The sequence below is a fragment of the Zingiber officinale genome, chromosome 4A (assembly GCF_018446385.1).
Source record: "Zingiber officinale cultivar Zhangliang chromosome 4A, Zo_v1.1, whole genome shotgun sequence".
Classification (NCBI taxonomy): domain Eukaryota; kingdom Viridiplantae; phylum Streptophyta; class Magnoliopsida; order Zingiberales; family Zingiberaceae; genus Zingiber; species Zingiber officinale.
The window spans coordinates 51082004-51097049 of record NC_055992.1 but is presented as its reverse complement, the minus strand read 5'-3'; positions in this window follow the sequence as shown (position 1 = coordinate 51097049).

The following is a 15046-nucleotide window of genomic DNA, read 5'->3' as shown; positions in this document are numbered from 1 at the left end:
GCAGTTTCCTTGTGGTATCTCATCTTGTACAATTGGTACTAGATTAGACATGTCTTTTATTATTTCCTTAAGAATAAATTTTCTTATGGGCACGTGGTTTATTACATAGTCCTTTTCTAAAAATCGGTCATTGATGCTAACAATGACCTTCTGATTTTTAAGACTATAAACCTACTTTCATTTCTCTAGGATAACCCACAAACAAGTGAATTCCTGTCCAACTTATCATTGTCTCTCTTCAGCATATGTGTTGGACTACCCGTATCCGAATATGCTTCGAAATAGGCATACGCCTATTCAACAATTCTATATGAGTAGAGAGTTCTAACTTTGGAAGGTACTATATTCACTTCCGTTTCCAGAGTATATCCTAAAAATGATTTTGGTAATATTCTAAATAACTCATCAATCTACTTATTTCCATAAGAGTCATATACCTTCCTTTTTCTACACCATTCTATTGGGGTGTACCAGGTGCAGTTAGTTGGGCTTGAATCCCTACTTCTGATAAGTGACTCCTAAATTCTCCCAAGAGGTACTTGCCACTATGTTCTTACCATAGTGACTTTTACTTTAACATTTCTCCGTATCAGCCTTGTACTATTTGAACTAACCAAAGTACTTAGTCTTGCGGTACATTAAGTAAATTTATTTGTATCTTGAATAGTTGTCTATAAAATAGACAAAATATTCAATACTACCTCTTGTCTGGATAATCATAGGATCACACAAATCAGAATGAACCAATTTCAACATATCTTTGACTCCATACCCCTTAGACTTAAAAGCTTCTTGGTTATTTTTCCTTCCAAGTAAGACTCGCAGGTTGGAAAGATTTCTACTACTAATGAACCCAAAAGTTCATCAGCTACCAATGAATCCTACTCAAGTTAATATAACCTAGCCTTAGATGCCAAAGATATTAATGGTTCATTTCCGAAGGTTACTTTCTGTTAAAATTAGAAGATGTGTTACTAATTTTCATTTGTTGTATCGTGAGAGTTATTGAATTTATAAATTGCCAACCAACATACCAGAACAGATAACTTCCCTCTTTTTCTTAATAACAACTTTGTTATTAAAAGAGACAGAATATCAAGTTCTTTGAATAGTTTAGAAACTGAAAACTAGTTCTTTCTAAACTTGGTGCGTAAAGACAATTACTCAAAAATCCATGTTTTATTCTTATCAAAAGATAAACATCTCCCACTGCAACAACTACCATTTTTACAGTAGTGCCCATGTAGACAGTGTTTTAATTTTCATTTAGTTGTCGGGTTTCCTGGAACCCTGCAATGAATTGCGGACATGATTAATGGCATCTATATCTACACTCCAGGTTCTGGTAGATAACACCACTTAAACATGTTTCAACTAATGAATTAAATACACCTATATTATTCTTAGTTCTAAGAAGACAGTTTACCTTAATGTCCAAGTCCTATTTCCAATCATTACAATTGGGATTACTAAGTCTTTCTTATAGTATGACTACTAGGGGATTGACAAACATTTTAAATCCTAAGAATCACAAAAATACTTGGTCAAGATCAACTCCTTAAAAATCCCCATGAATTTTGTATGCCACGATAGTGTGGACGTATACAAAATCGAAGAGGAGATTTTATTCATTAATTTTATTATCTCGTCAACTTTACTTTATGACGAATAAAATTAATAGTTGATCTGTCTTTGATCAAATATTTGGTCAAAAACTTTTAAATTTAAAAAAAAATATTGATTCCTCAAACAATATTATTTAAATTCACCAACACCTCAAACACCGTGAATTTTACATGCCACGTTAGTGTGGACGTATACAAATTCAACATTTATAAAAGGAGGGTTTTAACCCATTAATTTTATTATCTTGTCAACCTAACTTTTTGACAAATAAAATTAATAGTTGGTATCATTTGGTCACACAAATAATAGCAGTGACTCCGATGGGGAGGATACTATTAGATGTGTCAAAGTGTATACCATTACTTGACACTAAGTCCATTAATAAGATTATGCCCCTTCCGTTGGGGAAGATCACACGCTCTTAATTAACTTCCTATAGTCATCCAAAATGGAAGTCTGTCTAGTGATCCACAAACAAGCTCATCCGTTATGGAGGAAGGCACTCAGAGCCAACGCGCAAGCTTTTTTGCATCACTTACAAACCAGTAATGGAGACCATGGGATTTACTTAAAAATCCCTCTCCCACTTAGTTATTTATAAATGAGGAATTTTAACTATGCTAGCCTACTAAATATGTAAACTAACATGCACACACAGCAAAATATAAAAGCAATAAATAGAAAATCTAATTTTCAACTATTATGGCTTTTATCTCTTGTTGTCCTCCGTGTGTTGTCATCCCAAGCTGCTGCCATATTTGGCCACTGCCACCGGGTCTAGCTGTCGCATCCATCTTGCTCCTAGTTCCGCTGCGCCTCTGGTCCTCAAAAGGTTCCACGCCTTGCAAGATTCGATCCGCGACATAAATAGAATTTTACATTTTGATCCTATATTCCTCGAAGGAATGTACATGTAAACTAGATCGAACATAAAATAAAATTTACATCCATCGATCCTATATTCCATAAAAGGAATGTACATGTAACTAGATCAAAAATAAAATCGTAATAAAACTAAATACAGCTCCTGCTGTATTTTATAATACAATCATGCACACACAATAAAATGCCCTTGACATGTCCAAGGGTCCAATCACACACATAATAACTATAAGCCATAATAGGTGTATCCTGCATCCACAAAGTTAGCACATCCTACTATTAACCTGCCTAAATTATGTATGACATGTGCATAATTAAACTAATATCAAATACACAGAGGCAAAACCCTAGCTCTGATACCAATTGTTGGTTGCTACTCGGAAAACCTAGAGGTTCCACTGTACAAAAATTTTGTACAAAGGTCTGAACCTTTTCCTAGCTACCATGAGTTCTTTTAAATTAAATTTTTGATCGCCTGCGGAACTTAACACGTTTGATCCAAAACTTAATCTATTCGTTCTTTTAGGTTTTGACTTGGGTCTCATGCGGAACTTAACACGTTCGACCCAAATCACCTTAAGTTATTAATTCCATTAAATATTAATTTCCATAATTGGTTCCCAGTACTGACGTGGCGCGGCACATGACCTTCTTGGATATGGGAGCAACCACCACCGACTAGACAAAACCTTTTATGGAAAGCTAATATTTAATTTCCTAAAATAACTTTAGGTTAACCGAAAAGAACAATCAAATCACAAGGGAAAAAAAAACAAAACAAAAGAACACAACATCGAAAAAACATATTCGAAATACTAGAATCGCATGCCTCTTGTATTTAGTATTATTTCCAAAAATAACTAGTATGATGCGGAAACAAAAATTACTAGTTATACCTTTTAGAAAAACCTCTTGATCTTCTTCCGTATTCCTCTTCTAACCTCGAACGTTGTGTGGGCAACGATCTTCCGAGATGAGAACCACCAAGCACCTTCTTCTTCCTTGCAAGTTTCGGCCATCAAAACTTCTTCTCGGATGAAGAGGTTCGGCCACCACCACCATGCTCCAAGGAATACTAGAAACGAGGCTTGCTTTCTCTCCTTCTTCTCCTTCCTTGATCCGACTACAAACAAAAGCTCCACCAAGAGATAAGTTTCGGCCAACAAGAGGAGAGAAGAGTAATAGGGCCGGCCACCAAAACCAAAGAGGAGAGGAAGGAAAAGAATAGAGATCATTAACCATAAAGCCTTCTCTATCCCCTCTTTTATAATCCTTGGTCTTGGCAAATAAGGAAAATTTAATAAAAATTTCCTTAATTCTTTTTCCATTGAAAAGGAAAAATTATTTAATTAAAAATAATTTTCTTTTTCAAATACAATGGTCGGCCACCTCAAACCCCAAATCAAGGAAAGTTTTAATTAAAACAAGAATTAAAACTTCCTAATTTGTTTCCGGAAATTTATAAAAATTTCTCCAATAATTTAATCCCTTCATGATTGGTTAATAAAAAGGAAATTTTATAAATTAAAATCTTTCTTTTAAATATGTGGATAAAAAGAAAGTTATCTCTAAAAATTAAAATCTCTTTTAATCTACAAATAAGGAAAGATATCAAATCTTTTCTTAATCTTTTGTAGAAACTTATAAAAGAGAATATTTAATTTTAAACTCTCTTTTAAATCATGAACATGGTTAAAAAGGAAAATTTTCTTAAAATTTAAAATCCTCCTTTAATCAACAAATAAGGAAAGATTTCAAATTTTAAACTCTCTTTTAAACATGTAGATGATTTACAAATAAGGAAATTTTTTACCAAAAATTAAAACCATCATTTTAAACTACAAATAAGGAAAGAGATTAATCTCTTCTCTTAATCTTTTGTAGAAAGCTATAAAAGGAAATTTTTAATTTTTAAACTCTTTTTTAAAATCATGATATCCACATAAGAAATAATTTTAATAAAAATCCTTTTTAATATTCTAGTGGCCGGCCACCTAAGCTTGGGACCCATGCTTTGACCGGCCACCTACATGGCTCATCCACTTGGTCTTGGCCGGCCCTAGCTTGGGTTCCAAGCTAGCTTGGCCGGCCCCATTGGATGGGTAAGAAGGTGGGTATGCGGTGGGTATAAATCTCTATATACTAGAGGCTACGATAGGGACCGAGAGGAGGAATTGGTTTTGGTCTCCCGATGAAAATAAGCATCCCGTGTTCGCCTCGAACACACAACTTAATTTCATCAATAATAATTCATTCCACTAAAAAACTATTATTGAACTACCGCACCAATCCCAAATTATATTTTGGGCTCCTTCTTATTATGAATGTGTTAGTCTCCTTGTGTTTAAGATAACAAATGTCCACTAATTAAGTAAGTTACTGACAACTCACTTAATTAATATCTAGCTCTAAGAGTAGTACCACTCAACTTCATCGTCATGTCGGACTAAGTCCACCTGCAGGGTTTAACATGACAATCCTTATGAGCTCCTCTTGAGGACATTCTCAACCTAGATCACTAGGACACAGTTTCCTTCTATAATCAACAACACACACTATAAGTGATATCATTTCCAACTTATCGGGCTTATTGATTCATCGAACAAAATCTCACCCATTGATAAATTAAAGAAATAAATATCAAATATATGTGCTTGTTATTTTATTAGGATTAAGAGCACACACTTCCATAATAACTGAGGTCTTTGTTTCTTTATAAAGTCAGTATAAAAGAAACGACCTCTAATGGTCCTACTCAATACACTCTAAGTGTACTAGTGTAATTATATAGTTAAGATAAACTAATACCTAATTACACTACGACCTTCCAATGGTTTGTTCCTTTCCATTATGGTCGTGAGCTACTGTTTATAATTTATAAGGTACTGATAACATGATCCTCTGTGTGTGACACCACACACCATGTTATCTACAATATAAATTAATTGAACAACTACATTTATCATAAATGTAGTCATTTGACCAATGTGATTTTTATTTCTAGATAAATGTTTATACCAAAAGCTAGGCTTTTAGTATACACTCTAACAGAAACTCTAGGGTTAGGTATATCTCTAATCCAGCATCACATATATATAAAAATATGAGAGAAAACCTTCTTACAAAGCATAGAAAAATTATCTGTAATCAAGGCTTATATTAAACATTCCTAGGATCAACAAGTCCTTTCTTTGGCCAAATTTTCACAACTTTGTTTCTAGGCTTTAAAATCCTCATAAAATCCAAAAACACATTAAAACCACTTGTACCACAGGTGAGGGGATACTTACCTCCTTTTCTCTTGTGGTTTTAAAGTGTGGTGATGGAAGAAAGGGTCTCTTCTTCTTGTTCTCCTCCTTTGATTTCCCTTGGTAGCCTTCCTTGTATCCTAGGAGGAACCATGTTTTTGGGCCGAAAATGGAGGAGAGGGGGCTGAGGCTCTCGGTGGTGGAGAGGAGAGAATGAGAGAAATGAGAGAAAAATAAAATCTTCTCTTTACATGCTCCCTTTTATGTTAAGAGGGAAGAGGTAGCAAAATTGGTTTTTGTTTTCCTTCTCGCTTAGTCCCCCTTTTTTATTTTATTTATTTATTTGTTCTCATCATTCATGATGAAACAAGGGGGAATGAATCCCCTTAATTGTCCTCTTTAAGTCACGGCAAAGGGAGAGGAAGAGGGAGAGAAAAGAAGGAAGGCAAGTTGCCTTTCTCTTGCTCTTTCTTGTTTTCTTTTGGCTAGCTTTTACTCTCATCCTTATCATGAGTTTCCCTCCTTTGCTATCAATATATCATTCCTATCCCAACTGGTTATTACCCTTTAATCCTATCATTTACATCATGAGAGGTTCAAGGTTCAATCCTTGACCACTCCCTATTTTTATTTCTTTTTGGTTCAACATTCTACTAATATTATTCTAAGGCAAATTAATCATTCTCATATTTATCTTAAAAGCTTAGTGGGTGTTACATAGACGTCATTATCTCTCCCGATGGTAGTGTCATCAAGAATTGTCCGCTTAGGACCTCCGGGGGTATACCTATTCTTTCAGCAAATACTAAAGAGACAAATGAATGGGTTGCCCTAGTATCAAATAACACAGTTGCATATTGACTAAAAATGTGTATCTAACCTATGACAATAGTAGAGGTATTTGCTACCTCCTCTCTGATAAGGGAGAAAACTCGAGCATTTGCAGAACTCGGTGGGACCTCTGTTCTGCCTTTATTAATATAAGGAACCTCCAACGCGGCCTGCATTTGGTGTAACTGTGCCTGCTTGTCTCCTTACTGAACTGGTTGTGCTGGAGGTAGGTGGATCTTGGTCGGGCAATACTTGGCTATATGCCCCTCTTGACCACACGTATAACAGCCACTAGTGCCCTTGCGATAGATTCCAGGATGCATCTTTCCAAACGTGGGACATGTTGCATACTTAGGCTGCTTGCTTACGGATCCTCCCTTCTTATTACTCCACTGCTTTCTCTTGGAGCTCCCATTCCAGGTTGAACCTTGACCCTGAGTTTTCTGAGTGCCAGTACTCCCTTGACTTTTATTCTCAATCAATATTGGCTTTTGTTGCTTAATGTTGTTCAGGTAATGCTCCATGATCAAGGCACTACTAATCAGCTCTTCTACAGTCTACGGTCTATTTATTCCGCTAGCTACATTTAGAGCTATCTCTGGCCTCAACATCTTGAGCATTAGCCTTACCCTTTCTCGTTCTGTGCTGACCAATTCGAGGCATAGGCGAGCCAGCCTATTGAATTTCTTCACGGCTTCGTCAACTGATAAACTTCCTTGCCAAAATTTCATGAATTCATTGTAATGTTTGTTCGTGACTCACATATGAATGAACTCCTCGAAGAACTCAGTCTCGAAGTTAGACCAGGTCATTTGATTCACTATTCTTTTTGCCTTAACCCATTCTCACCACATTCTTGCATCACTAGTGAGGTAGAAGGAGGCACTTTATCTTTTCTACCTCCGGCAAGTCTAGTAGCTCCATTATACTTTCCATGATTTTTAACCATGCCTGAGCACCCCATGGTTCATTGTTTCCAAAGAAATTCTCCGGTTTAATTTTCTGCCATTGGATGAGGTATGCTTCTTGTCTCACTTCCTTTGCTGGGGCTATAGGTGTAACTGATGGAACTTCGGCCGTAATAGGTGCCACCATATTGGCTTTCGATGGGACTACAGGAGGAGCTTGTTGGTTACCAGTCAGGGCGGTAATAACCTGCTGCTGCTCCGCCAATTGTCTCTGCAGCTGAGCTATTATTTCTAAAAGGTTGGGCGGTGATGCAGACTCATTCGTCTCTGGTTGAGGTTCATTAACTCTTGGCTATCTAGCAGGTCGTCCTCTCGCCATTCTACATATCATAAGCCAAACTAGTGAGACATACGTCAACCCATCCTCATTCCAACTTGCTACCATCACTACTTTCATATATAAGCGTGCTAAATCTTAACAAGCATTTCTTAATAATCATAATAAAACTAGATGCATAAAAGTTATGAAAACAGTAATTTCTTACATGGAAGCTACAGGATCAATGCTTGAGGTGTGTGACGGAAGGATGAAACTTGCTCTGATACCAAACTGAAACGCCCGCCCTTACTTGTGACCTTAACTTACAAGACAGACATTACCCTTCTCTGTACAACTAAATTTCGGCATTCTTACATATTATATGCTGCTTAGTCCATAGATCTATTCTAACTTGTTACAACTGGTAGGACATGACTTGCAGCTGATGTGCGTAGATTGTATACTCTTGTTTATCATATTTTGATTCACATTCACACACTTTGCGCATGCTTTATCTATGCATTTTCATACTTCAAGCTTTGCTTTTAGAATATTTACTTATTTTGTTCAGAGATCTACTTTTGTGCATTTTCTGTACATAGGAGTTGATTTTGGAGAAGAATTAATGTCCGAGGCAAAAATTACAATAGATGAAGGAAGAGACTTGGGTGCCACACAGCCCTAACATGGTGGGTTGCCCAGGCCGTGTGGTGATCACCACCCGTGTGGCTACAGCAGAGGAGGAAGTTGCCATGGTCGTGTGAGCATCACACGGTCGTGCCAAGTTTTGAACCCAACAGGAGCCAGGCCGTGTACACCACACGGTCGTGCAAGCCCTCCAGAGCTTATGCAGTACACGACCGTGTAGACCTACATGGCCGTGCAACATTTCCAGAGGCCAAGGAAGCCCTGGTCGTGTCCCAAACATGGCCGTGAAAGAGTTCAAGAGCCGGAGGCAGGACAAGTTATGTAGATCTACACGGTCGTGCAAGGGGAGCAGTGGCAGAGCATGCCACGGTCGTGTGTCACACACGACCGTGTGAGTTGAGCAAAGAGGGGAGTAGCACAGGACGTGTGAGCTTCACATGGCCGTGTCTCCGGGTCGTGTGGTGTCCAAACCCCTCTTCTATATAAAGCCTTCTTCATGATTTGAAAGGGGATCTTCTACCCTTTGGGAGAGAGTAAGATTTGGGATATTTCTCTCTTTCTTGGAGAGATTTTCTGGCGATTCAAGGGTGGATTCTTCAACGTATCGACTCTAGAATCGAGGATTGGATCCGAAGACATTCTTCATCGTAGATAAGTTTTCTCCCTCTCTTTTCTTGGATTTGGGAATCAAGAATGCTTGTAATCTTTTTCTTTTCGGATTTCCTTCCTCGTTTTATGTATTAGATCTCTTTGTTCTAGGATGGAGGGAGTATTTGTAAGATGAATTGATGTGTAACTCTTGTGGATTTGCCAATTTCCTATTTCTATGATTTTGTCCTGTTTGTACCTATTCAATCTTGTGTGGATTGTTGTGATTTGGACCTAATTCCCAATCTTGATTGAATGTTTGAATACTTTGTGGATCTTGTAGAGATAATCTCTCATTCGATTTTTTGAGGGACGTTCGTGACAGACAAGCCCGTGTGAGGATGTTTGAGGGATGATCTTGAGGATGAAATAGGGTTATTTAAGGGGGTAGGATAGATTGTTTGCGTTCATATTTTATATCTTGATGCAGTTGAGGAGTGACGAATTCTTATGTTGATTATCCGAGGGATGCAGGTGACTGGCAAGCCCGTGTAAGGACAACATAGATTCATTCTTAATTGATCACATTTAGGTATGGATTTCAGTCCTAGGTCATTGTCTATTGCAAGAGAGAACCGACAAACTTCTCCAAATGATGGACAATTAAGGAATAAGATTTGGTTGATCATTTACATTGATTAACTTTACAAAGAAACTAAAACTCCTAGAACATCCATTTATCATAGCCCTTATTCTTGTTTCTATTTTTTTCTTTTATTTCTATGTTTGCTTATCATTAGTTGCACTTAGTTTCTGAAAACTAATTGATTAGTTGTTTTGCTAATTCGCGTTGTGAAATCTTTAGTGGTTATTCTAGTCCCTGTGGATATGATATCTTGCTTTCTTACTGATGATGTATCCGTACACTTGCGGAATGTCAACAAGTTTTTGGCGTCGTTGCCGGAGACTGCGCTATAACATTAGAGATTATCAATTGAGTTAGACTAAACCTAACTTTTCTTTCCATTTGCATAGTTGAATCTAATCTTTAGAATTCTGTTTTCATTTTGTATACCTTACTACTTCTTAATAATTCTTTTTTATCTTTGTAATTGCATTTGTATCTCCTAATTTTCTTCTTTTGCCAGTTAAACATGGTATTTAGATCATTATGAGATTATGGAGCTCCAAAGTCTGCAAAGGAATTAGGGCCAATTGTTTACCCTGAGATTCAAGCAAGAAATTTTATGATTAAACCATCCTTTATCTCAATGATTCAGCAAGCTCAGTTTGAATGTCTGGAAATTGAGAGCCCTTATTCACATCTCAAGGAATTCTATAGATATTATTATACTCTGAAATATGAGGAAGTTCCATCTGATGTTATACAACTATTGGTTTTCTCCTTTAGTCTAAAAGATGCTACAAAGAGATGGTTTAATTCTCTACAATCTCAAAGTATCAAATCCTGGGATGAGTTAGAGCAGAGGTTCTTAGACAAATATTTTCCTCCACAGAAGACTATTTACTTGAGAAGTCAAATCCTGAATTTTAAGCAACTTGTTGGGGAAGAACTGCATCAAGCCTGGGAAAGATATTCATCTCTTTTGCAATTATATCCGCATCATGGTATTGAGAGATGGTTAACAATGCATTTATTTTATGTTGGGCTCTCTTTCTCAAACAAAAATCAATTAGATATAGCATCTGGAGGATCATTTATGAAGAAGAGCTTAGAGGTAGCCTATGATAATTTGCAAGATTACATCGAATTTTAATGATTAGTCAGGGCAGAATAATACAACCCCAACTGTTAATGCATTTGAGGGAAAGGAGAAGGATGAGAAGGGAATTACTTTGGATCAAAATGTTCTTCAAATATTATTTCCTTGGTGTTGTGAGTCTCTCTCAAAGATGTTTGATAAAGAGATATTTTCAATCAAAAAGGAGGAATCTCCGAATGATTATAAAAAGGATGATATGTTCCTAGAAGATGAAGAGGATTTAGAAAATAAATTTCTAAAAGAAGAAGTTAAGTTGATAGGGCAAGAGCCAATTGTACTAGAAATAGTGGCACCTCAACTTGAGCTTAAGTCGTTATCACCAAACTTAAAGTATGTATTCCTTGGGCCGAATTCCACTTTCCCAGTTATAATTAATGGCAATCTAACTAAGCTTGAAACACAGAGACTGATTGAAGAGTTGAAGTTGCACAGAAAATCAATTGGATACACAATTGACGATATTAAAGGAATTAGTTCTTCTCTCTGCATGCATAGAATCTTACTTGAAGAGGATTATAAAAATTCAATTGAACATCAAAGGAGATTAAACCCAAATCTAAAAGAGGTGGTGAAGAAGGAGGTGCTTAAACTTCTTGATGTCGGGATCATTTATCCAATTTCAGATAGTGAATGGGTGAGTCCGGTACATGTGGTTCCTAAAAAAGGGGGAATGACTGTTATCAAAAATGAGGATAATAAACTAATTCTCACACGGATAGTAACAGGGCGGCGAATGTGCATTGACTATCGGAAGTTGAATAAAGAAACTAGAAAGGATCATTTTCCCTTACCTTTTATTGATGAAATGCTTAAGAGATTGGCTAAGCACTCATATTTCTGTTATCTATATGGGTATTCAGGATTTTTCCAAGTTCCAATTCATCCTCAAGATCAAGAGAAGACTACTTTCACATGTCCCTATGGTACCTTTGCTTATCGTTGTATGTCGTTTGGGCTTTGTAATGCCACAACTACTTTTTAGAGATGTATGATGGCAATTTTTTCAGATTTAATAGAGAAAATCATGGAGGTGTTTATGGATGATTTCTCAGTTTATGGTAATGATTTTGATACTTGTTTATCAAATCTTTCCACAGTTCTTCAAAGATGTGAAGATGTGAATTTAGTATTAAACTAGGAGAAATGTCATTTCATGGTTAAAGAAGGAATTGTTTTGGGACATAAAATATCAAAACGTGGGATTGAAGTGGATCAAGTAAAAGTGGAAGTAATAGAGAAGCTACCCCCTACCGATTAATGTAAAAGGAGTAAGGAGTTTTTTGGGACACGCTAGATTTTATAGGCGTTTTATCAAGGACTTTTAGAAGATTTCTAAGCCATTAATAAATTTATTGATTAAAAATGTTGAATTTTGCTTTGATAAAGATTTCATGGAGGCTTTTAATAAACTCAAGAGTGCTCTCACTTCAGCGCCAGTAATTCAAGCCCCAGATTGGAGTCTTCCATTTGAGATAATGTGTGATGCTAGTGACTTTATAGTTTGAGTAGTATTAGGACAAAGAATGAATAATATTCTACATGCAATCCATTATGCAAGTAAAATACTTGATGCAGCTCAAGTGAATTATTCCACTACAGAGAAAGAACTCCTAGCAGTAGTGTTTGCATTTGAGAAGTTTAGATCTTATCTAGTGGGTCCAAAGGTAATAGTTTATACTAATCATGCAGCCATTCGATATTTGCTAGGGAAGAAAGATGCTAAACCACAACTTATCAAATGGATTTTATTACTACAGGAGTTCAACCTTCAGATTAGAGATAAGAAGGGAGCAAAAAATGTGGTGTCAGATCATCTCTCTAGAGTATGGGAAAATAAAGAAAAGGATGCAGATTTTGATTTACCTATTGTTGATGTTTTTCCAGATGAGCACCTTCTATCTTTATCAAGTGTAAAAGTACCTTGGTATGCAGATTTTGTTAATTTTCTGGCCAGTGGAGTTCTACTCCCAAATTTCTCTAATCAACAAAAGATTTTTTTTTAAAATGTTAAGAATTATATTTGGGATGAACCACTCCATTATTAGAAATGCAATGATGTGATTTATCGAAGATGTGTGCCCGAAGAAGAAGTTAGAGATATCCTATTTCATTGTCATTCTTCATCTTATGGAGGACATTCAGGTAGTTCTAAGACAATTGCAAAAATTCTTTAAGCAGGTTTTTATTGGCCAACTTTGTTCAAAGTCACCAAGAAATTTGTACAGCCTTGTGATCAATGTCAGAGGACTGGAAACATCACCAAGAGGAATGAAACACCACTGAATTACATACTTGAAGTCGAATTATTTGATGTATGGGCAATAGATTTCATGGGGCCATTCCCTCTTTCATATGGGAATAGGTTTATTCTTGTGGCAGTGGATTATGTATCCAAATGGGTAGAAGTTATAGCTTCACCTACAAGTGATGCGAAAATAGTTATCAAATTTTTTAGAAGTATAATTTTTCCAAGATTTGGTATGCCTAAAGTAGTCATTAGTGATGGTGGATCGTATTTTATAGAAAGATAGTTTGAAAAGTTACTCAAGAAGTATGGAGTGAGCCACAAAGTAGCAACACCATATTATCCACAAACTAATGGGCAAGCTGAAATCTCTAACCGTGAAATTAAAGCCATATTAGAGAAAACAGTATTTACCTCATGAAAGGATTGGTCATTAAAGCTAGATGATGCTTTATGGGCATATCGTATCGCCTACAAGACTCCTATTAGAATGACTCCATTTCAGCTAGTTTATGGAAAGCCTTGCCATCTTCCAGTAGAACTAGAACATAAGGCTTATTGGGCAATTACAAATCTAAATATGAACCTCAAAGATGTGGGAAAGAAAAGGAGGCTCCAGTTAAATGAGCTTGATGAATTAAGATTGGATGCCTATGAGCATGCTAGATCTTATAAGGAGAGGACAAAGAAATTGAATGATCAGCACATTCTTCGCAAAAATTTTAATGAAGGAGATTTAGTATTATTGTTTAATTCAAGACTAAATCTTTTTCTAGGGAAGCTTAAATCAAGGTGGATGGGTCCATTCGAAGTTAAAAAGGTTTATCCTTTCGGAGCTATAGATATTTGGAATAAAGAGCTTGTGATGATTAAGGTAAATGGCCAACGGTTGAAGGAATATGTGCATGGTATGGATTTAGAGGAGAAACAAAGGTTGTATTTTTCTGAACCTCGCCATCCAGATTGATTTAGTTAGTTTTATTTTATGTTTCTCTTATTTGATTCTTTTAAAATTTGCTTTTACTTTGGTTTTCAAGTTGAAATTTCACTTTTGTGAGGTGGCCATGACTTCTTCATGGGCATGGAAGTATTGGGGAAGGAAGGAAGGAGTAGAGCAATCATTTGGAGCAAAACAGAGCTTGGTCGTGTACCATACATGGCCAGGTACATCCTGCAGAAAGGAAGGACGCTAGGGTCGTGTCTACATGACACAACCGTGTAAGGAATTTCGTGGAGAAGAGGAGCCAGGCCGTGTCTCAGACACAGCCGTGTGGTGATTCCAGAGGAGGAAAGGATCACGACCGTGTCCCAGACACGGCCGTGCGAGCTGAACCGAGAAGAAGAAGGATGTGACCATGCCAATTGGCATGGTCATGTGATTCCACCCGACAAGGAGATGGTCGAGGCAGTGTCTTTGACACGACCGTATAGACTGACCTGACGAGGAGAAGGATGCGACCGTGTCTCACACACAGCCATGCGAATAAGTGTGATTCTTACATGACCCAGTCGACACCCTTAAAAGGGGTTAGGACATGGGGGTGTGGGTGACACACGGTTGTGTCCGCCGCACGCCCCTTCTTCTTCCTTTTGCTTCCTCATTTCCTTATCTCTAGGGTTTTAAACTACCTCTTCTAATCTATTCCTCTCATTTTTTCCTTTGAAGGCTCAATCTTTTCTACCATGGCAAATGTGATCAAAGAGATTTCATTCACAAGAAAAGGGAAGGAAAAGATGATTGCAACGAAAGAAAGAAACTCATGCTTCAAAGGTATCTCTAACAACTTTGATATCACTTTTTCCAGCGATGAACAACAACTTAGATATTTTTCTTTATGTAAACACCCTCTTTTGAGCACTAAATTTGTGGATGATACACCTTTGGAAACATTAGGGTTTAAGGATAATATAGATTGGTTATTTGGAAGAATAGGTTGGAGTGGGTTAATGAATATGAAATATCCTAC